This window comes from Notothenia rossii (assembly GCF_949606895.1).
Source record: "Notothenia rossii genome assembly, chromosome: 9".
Taxonomy (NCBI): Eukaryota; Metazoa; Chordata; class Actinopteri; order Perciformes; family Nototheniidae; genus Notothenia; species Notothenia rossii.
This window is the reverse complement of record NC_136907.1, coordinates 42,945,613-42,954,118: the sequence shown is the minus strand read 5'-3', so window position 1 is coordinate 42,954,118 and position 8,506 is coordinate 42,945,613.

Here is an 8,506-nt window from a genome sequence, read left to right as displayed (position 1 = left end):
CACCAAATGTAATGACATCGATCAACAGAATACTTAATAATCAAACTGCTCTTTATTAGTCACATTAATAATTTAATAATCAATTTTCTCTCTGCTGGTAAAGCAACGTGTTTTTTTCTCATTTAAGAGGGATCAGTAAGGTAATGCTACCGTGACGGTTTGATTCAGAAGGAGTTTAATTGATAAGATCCCTAATGTTGAGGTAACCAGAATGTTTATTTCCACTGTGTAACATGTTATAAGGGACCCACAATCTATCTTTATGCAAGGGATAATGTGCAGCGAGGCGGTCTTTATGGGGAAAAGAACACCTGAATCTAAATCACTCTGCAGGTGGTACTTTGAGTATATTTTGATGCTAATACTTTTGTACTTTTACTTGTAACATTTTGAATTCAGGACTTTTTATTGTAACCGAGTATTCCTACACTCTGGTACTTTTACTCAAGTACAAGATCTGAACTTCTCCCACCTCTGACATTAAATTGAAAAAAGAAACCCTGCTCTGAAGGTTATTTTCATTTTACAAATCCTGCACACAGCTTTCTCCAATATCATTGAAATGCAGCCAGATGCTGCTTATTTTTTCGGTTTTCGCTAATTTCTTGACTTTTTCCGACGCGCTTGCATTTAAATCCGTCTCCCCGTCACTCTGTGCAGCTGGCCTGTACCACTACACCTGCTGTGCCCCCCACCCTTCTTTCACATAATGGTATGATCCTAGTGTGTCCTCGCATATGATTGGCCGCATGGTGGCCCAGCTAAATAAAGACCTGCCCCTGCCTGCAAGGATTCTCAGCAAGAGTAGGAGCGGCTGAAGATGCTGCTCTCCCCCGACGGGAGTCTGCTCTTCTAGCGGCATCTCGCGATCGGCGTGTTGGAGAGCTCTGAATTAAATTATCAAGTCACCTAAAGTCAGAAGGCTCAAGTCCAAGTCAAGTCCTGATTCATTGGTGTTCAAGTCCAAGTTGAGTCGCAAGCGGGCCCCGGCGCCACGAGGGGGCAAAAGGGGGCATTGCCCCCTCAGTTGTATTCTTTGCCCCCTCACTTTGAGCATCATTCATCCATCAAAAAGTACAATTATTAAATAACTTTAAATAATTATTTTCCCCAATACACGTTACTACACTGAACAAAAATATAAACGCAACATTTTTGTTTTTGCTCCCATTTTTCATGAGATGAACTCAAAGATCTAAAACATTTTCTATATACACAAAATAACCATTTATCTCAAATATTGTTCACAAATCTGAAAAGATCTGTGATAGTGAGCACTTCTCCTTTGCCGAGATAATCCATCCCACCTCACAGGTGTGGCATATCAAGGTTAGGGTTAGGGTAATGTTGTGAATCGAGTGGCCTGTGTTCATCGTCCATAACATACGCCTGCCCATACCATAACCCCACCACCACCATGGGCCACTCGATTCACAACATTACCCTAACCCTAACCCTAATCCTAACCCTCACACCAGATACTGACTGGTTTTCGGGCCCCCCCAGACCCCCCCAATAAAGCAAAAATGCACGTTTCAGAGTGGCCTTTTATTGTGGCCAGCCTAAGGCACACCTGTGCAATAATCATGCTGTCTAATCAGCATCTTGATATGCCACACCTGTGAGGTGGGATGGATTATCTCGGCAAAGGAGAAGTGCTCAATATCACAGATTTTTTCAGATTTGTGAACAATATTTGAGAGAAATGGTTATTTTGTGTATGTAGAAAATGTTTTAGATCTTTGAATTCATCTCATGAAAAATGGGAGCAAAAACAAAAGTGTTGCGTTTATATTTTTGTTCAGTGTATGTTTAGATCAGATATGTGGGCAGGCAGTCAAGAAACGTGTAAAAAATCCTCAACCCCAAGAAAGCTTGTAGTCTTAATGTTAGCGTGTGTGCTAGCTGTAAACACAGTCGGATGGGTGACCAAAGAGTCCACGTTTTCGGTGGCTGGTACCCGGTTGAAACTCCCGAAAATGTTCCCGTTTTTGAACGTGCTTTAAAAAAATAGAGCAAGGTGAAATAAAATGTTAAATGTCAATAAAAACAGAGTAACAGTGTTGTGCCTGTTTGTAGCGTTAGCGTATTTCTTCTTCTACTACTTCTTCTTCTTCTTCTTTTGTCTTTAATGGCGAATCGCTTCCACTTGGAGCATATATCACCTACTGTTGATTTATTAAATGTTTATATTAAATCCTTGTCCTCAGACCAGTGTTTTTGAGGAACTTGAAGATCAGCTTGTTTACTTCATTTCTTGATTTACTTTCGTATATTGACTTGAAATCCATGTTGTTTGACATCAGCACAAAATAAGACAGACAACTACAGATAGCACCACACATGATGGTTACTTCTTTAGGGCTGCCTGTATGGATCAGGTTTTTGCCAAAGCGAGCCCTTTTACTAGAATAATAATATGTTATGTATTATATCAACCGTATTGGTACAATGAGCGACATCTAGTGACGGATTTTGGAACATTGATTTGATTTTTCTCATGGCAGTTAGACTCTAGAGACTAATCATGGGACTTTATTTTTATTTGTAATCTGTGTGTGTCCATTTGGTGTAGTATTTGATCCAATATTACATTTGGTTTATATATTAGTCACTTTCTTATGAAATGCCAGGTTTTAGGCCTTGATTTGAACATTCAATCCTGAAAATGAAAAATCAACCAGATTAATGTTTCTTTAATCCTGACCTGACTAGAGTAGATAGTAAGTAAGTACATCTGTATAGGAAGATGAGTTAAGGGATAGAGGAGAACAGGTTATGGTATAATTACAGAGCCTGTCCATTTATAAATTGAGGAAATCAATGTTAGTCTGTTAACCAAAGTGCAGCCATCTATCTATCTATCAACTATCTACTATCTATGATTAAAGATTAGAGGAAAATAACAGAACGAGAGGGGTAAATCCAGAATAAAAATAAAGACGCAAAGAAATTGTATAGCAGTGAGAAGGAAAAAAGCTTGGTGTGTCAATTCATTACATTGCCAGTATTTTTCGTTGTTGTGAAAAAAAAATCGTCCCCTCTGATTTTTTAACAGCCCCGTCAGTCATTTCATCCTGGAGCCGGGCCTGGTCGCAAGTGTTTTGTGATGTTGTCAAGTCGAGTCTCAATTCATCTAATTGGTGACTCGAGTCTGACTCGAGTCCAAGTCATGTGACTCGAGTCCACACCTCTGCTAATTAGAGGGTTATTGAGGAAAAAAACTCTCAACTAATGGCTTATTACTTGTAGAATACGGTCATGTTGAATACAGGGTGTCCGCGGGGTCTTAAAAAGTATTAAAAGTTGATAAATCAATTTAGCGAAAATTAAGGCTATTAAAAAGTATTAAACGGCATTTTCCAAGGTATTAAGAAGTCCCACAGCAACGACAACATGAAACACCCTTTAATTTGCTGAAACAACATGCAGGGGGGGATCCGACGGCTCCGTGTGTAAGCCCTATATGATCATTTTCTGAAAAATGATGAAATAGACCGCCTCCCTCTCCCCACGTCTCCTGCTGCTGCTGGGCTGTCAGAAGAGGGGGAGGAAAAGAGAGGCAGGCACCGTTTATTAAATATTATTATACAGAGAACAGAGTCGTTATCAATTTGTTTTAAAGCTCAATAAATAACAAAGAAGACCTCTGACCGGCACTTTTCTAATTTTGTACGGAAGATTTAAACTTTAACGGACATGTTGACAGGTGGAACATTTTTTTTACGGAAACTGCCGCACGGTCCCCTCGTTCCTTGGAAGAGGCGGAGAGGTGGGTGTTTTTCATCTGCTGGTGGACTACCTGAGAGATACAGCAGGAGAACACGCCGTCCACTGCGGAGAATAAACAGAAGGGCAACCATGGCAACCATGCTCCGGGGTCTTCTTCGCTGCTTTTGGTGTATTTTGGGCTGCAGCAGCGCCACTTACAGGCCTGACGTATGTACTACAACGTTTCCAGCATTTCCAGCGGTCTAGTGTGAACGGACACGTTAATGAATCGAATGCTTGTGAACAGAAGCCTTTTTTGCGTTTGCGTATGCGTTTTACCGTATGTGTCCTCGTGGGGCCGGGGTCTAAGCCAAACTATATCCGATCACAGAGATCTGCTATTTTAAAGTAAAGTCAACACATATCGACCCTAAATATAGTCTATATTAAGAACGAGAAAAGTCTTAACATATATATCCTTTTTTGTAAACATATGACAAATGTGTGAGGGTGATGACGTCAGAGCATCGTCCTATGTGCCAGGGCTTAGCCCCGGACAGCCCCAGCCCAATTTAACCCCTGGGTATTTGTGAGGGAGCTTCTATATGGCATTACCCCGCTGAAGCTCACCAAAGTTTAATATATTTCATAGTTCAAAGTTTTGTCAATTGTTTCGTTTATTGGTCAAATACTGGTTTCTAATGGTTTCTGAGGAGTTTTACTGGAATGAAAGAGCACAGAGTACAGAAGCAAAAAAGCAGCATACTGCATTAAACCTGACCTTCAAAGAGAGGTTGAAGTTCATGTGGAGAGGAGGCTTCAGTAGTCTGTCTGCACTCTGTTTAGTTTTGCTATCTTACAATCAATATAGTAAATGTGAGGTAAAGTGTGTCGCCAATGTAACCGGTTAGAACTCAAAGTTGTGATGAGGTCTTAAAATGTATGGAAAGGGTCTTAAAAAAGGTCTTAAAAGGTATTACATTTGACATCAGGATTTCTGCATATACCCTGGAATAAGGCATTGATAAGTGTTTTATAATGACTAATAAAGAGCCAATATACTGCTAATATGCATGTTAATTAACAACTAGTTGATGGTTAATTTGTGTACCTTAATATAAAGTGTTACCTTGCGTTTTTATTGAATACAAGTCAAGTGTGGCTTTTTGTGTTATACAGTTCAACTTTGATTCTAGAAACTTAATGACCATCATCAGATTAAACTTTCTTTAAAAGCATACTTAGTTCAGTGAAGGGATATAAGGATATATGCACTGTACTTCACTTTAATGACAATTGTATGCAGATTTTTTGTTGAATAGATTTGAGCGGTTCAAAATTGTGGGTCGCGATTTATTGACGAAGGAAAAAAGTGGTTCCCGAGGCCTGACCAGTTGAGAACCACTGTTCTATAGGTTTGTGTGCATGTAAATGGTCTGCAAAGGCTAAAATCCCTGTGTTCCCTCCTGAGGGAGTTTCTCTCACACAACACATTGTACGTGACAGGGGCAGGACATCTCTAAGCGGTTGACCAATCACAATAGCTAGACTGGGCTCTGGTTTCAGACAGAGGGTGAAAAGAGGTGCTGCAGCACAGGCAGTATGAGAAAAATAAAGAGCTTTTTGAACATTAAAGCATGGAGACACGTCACAGTAGAGACACTAGATACTAATGCGAACCTGAAAATGAGCAAAATAGAGCCCCTTTTAAATAATTGAAATTAGTAAATGTTTCCAAATCTTGCAGTCCTAACGTCTATGGAATAAAAGTATAGTGTGTCTTTAATCAGACCTCCTCTCTGTCTCCCCTCAGTCTTACTCAGTGGGTGGTTTGGGTGATGATGACTACAACATTCCCCCTATCACTCCCCCCACCCTGCCAGAGCACATGCTGCACCCCCAACTCCCACACGATTCCCGCTCTGGACCATACCACCAAATGGACCCCCCTTCCAGGTCAGCGCCGCACCACCCCTACCAGCTGCAGGGCATGGACCTGCCCGGCATGTCCAGTGGCCAGGATGGAAACGCCCTACTGAACCAGGATGGGGGCACCTTCAGTCCGGACGGGGGCCCCATGACCAGCACCCTGTCTGTGGTGAGTCCTCACAACACAATGAACCACAGGGAAATAGTCAAATGTACATACATTACTTTTTATTGTGCTAAACTACTACACACGTCCAATTTAAGTTTATTAATATAATATCTATTTTTACAATTTAAAAAAATAATAATTTCACGAGATACATTCTTTTAACATTTATTCAAAATTAAATAAAAAATAGTAGAATAATGAGTGAAGGGCACAGGAAAGGAAAGTGCTTCTTTTAGATGTAGCAGTTGTGTAGGGCCCTTTCTAATTTCTCTAACTCCCCTCCTCGACTCCCCTCCTTGATTCCTATCCTCGAGACTTAGACCCGCCCACAGGAGATGCGAGCGGAGGAGCCGAGGAGGGGAGCCGAGGAGAGAGGAGGGGAAGCAGCAGGCGGTTAGAGAAATGAGAACTCCTCTCCTCTGAGTGGTCATTTTAAAGAGACGTTCATTAATGATGATAGGAGGCACAGCAGCCCTCTGTCTGATGGACAGATGTGTTCATGACGACTTATATATTTGCTTTTAAATCATTCACAGTGCGGTATAATGAGACAATAACAGGCGACAGATGCGGACACACACACACACACACACACACACACACACATATTTATATAAATATATACAATTTCAGAAACAGAGTATTCTCATAATAACGTAACACTATCTGAGACTGGATATATCCCATGACTCGCGCATTCATGCACGTGCACGGTTGTGACATGACCACCAAAACAGAAAGATATGGACACAAGATGTGAGCAAATGTATTTAGTTTCCTATCCATGTGGACATGATTTAAGTGGGGGAGGACCTAACCTCCTCTACGGGGGTCTGGGGGGCATGCTCCCCCGGGAAGATTTTTTTTTTAATGTTGAAGTTAAAAGCATCAATCTGGTGCACTTTGAGAGCAACATTAGGAGATCTATGGATACATCTCTCAACACCCATATGAAACAAAACTGTAAGCCGTTTTATTTTTCTTTATGGATATTTTACAAATCACTCCCCTTTCAAACTGTATTCTTGTTTATTAATAACAACTTTATTTTACTGTCATATAGTATTTTATACCAGTTTACTTTATTATCTTATTTTTTTATAATAACTATAATGATCATATAAAGGTGTGCCTTTACCTCAGTGGTTGTAGAAAAAGCTTCTTATATTCGTTAGCATAGCTAGCTAACCAGATGCTAATAACAACTAAATTATTGACTGTATGATCAGTGTGACAGATGAACAGATCGCCACTGGGCTTTCAACTAAAGACACAGCCACGCAACAACTGCGGCATGTGTACGGCTCCTTATGGGTAGGCTATTGCCGTTTTTGGAAGTGCCGGAGCGGTGTTCTGGTGCTCTCCGTCAGCACTACACCTCTGTCAGACAAGACATAATTACCACGTGATGACACGTTAGGCCCGTGTTGTGTTCAAGGACCCTGACCTTGGCCAGGAAAAACAGGCACTCGCTTGTTTCATTTTTTTGCGGTCTAGATTTCTTTCATTTTTTTCTTTTTTGCGTGTGTCTATAAATCACCTCGAGGGCCGTGCCAAATGGTCTCGCGGGCCGTATACGGCCCGGGGGCCGGAGGTTCCCCACCCCTGCTTTAGAGAAATGAGATGTCCTTCAACATAGTGCGCTGAAATTCATTTCCGGGTCACTACCGGAGGAACGAGGAGTCGAGGAGTCGAGGAGGGGAATTTGATGAAATGAGAAAGGGCCTAGGTGTCATGTTACCCTCAGAAACTTGACCACACTTCCTGTTTCTCACACATCAGCTGAATGAGCCAGAGAAACAGCCTCCATCTAGAGATCAACTCAAAGATGATACTCCAGTGTCAGATATGTTAGTTAAGCGGATGTGTGTAATGATATTTGGTTTGTTGGATTGTACTCTTCAGTGTTGGAAGAAGTACTCAGGTACACTTTCAAATACTATGATCTTAAAATACTCCATTAGAAGTAAGAATCCAGATTTCTAAATTTTACTTCAGCAAAAGTAGAAAAGTATTGGCATCAAAATATACTTAAAGTACAAAAAGTAAATGTACTCATTCTGCACAATGGCCCATTACAGAATAATATAAAATACAGAAGTATTGTCAGCTAAATGTACTTAAGGTATCAAAAATGTAAGTAGTCAATACACAGAATGGTTCACAGTATTATGTTATTGTGTTTATTATATGTGTTTGTTAATGTGGACCAAATGTAGATACCTAGCATACTGTACTGTGCATATAAGGAGTACAGTACTGCATTATACCACATCAGCATATCCAAGGGTGTAACTTTGGTTTGAAAAGTGGGGGGGAAACAAAACAGGGGGTCCTCCGCAATGAAACATTTTCTCAATTTAATTCCATTTCCTGCCTTTCTACAAATATATTAGGGACTATAGTGTTAACAAATCCAAGAAAAATGTGTAGTTTATATAATGAGTGTGCACATCTAGTATCCTATGTGAACCCGTTTTATTTGTGATGACCTCACATCCTCTAGGGGGGTCCGGGGGGCATGCACCCCGGGAAGATTTTTTTCTTTAAATTAAAGTTGAAAGCATCAATCTGGTGCACTTTGAGGGCAACATTAAGAGATTTATGGATACAGCTCTCAACACTCATATGAAACAGAACTGTATATATTTAAATAATCAAAAAACCATTAGAATATGCTCACAAGCAATAACACAT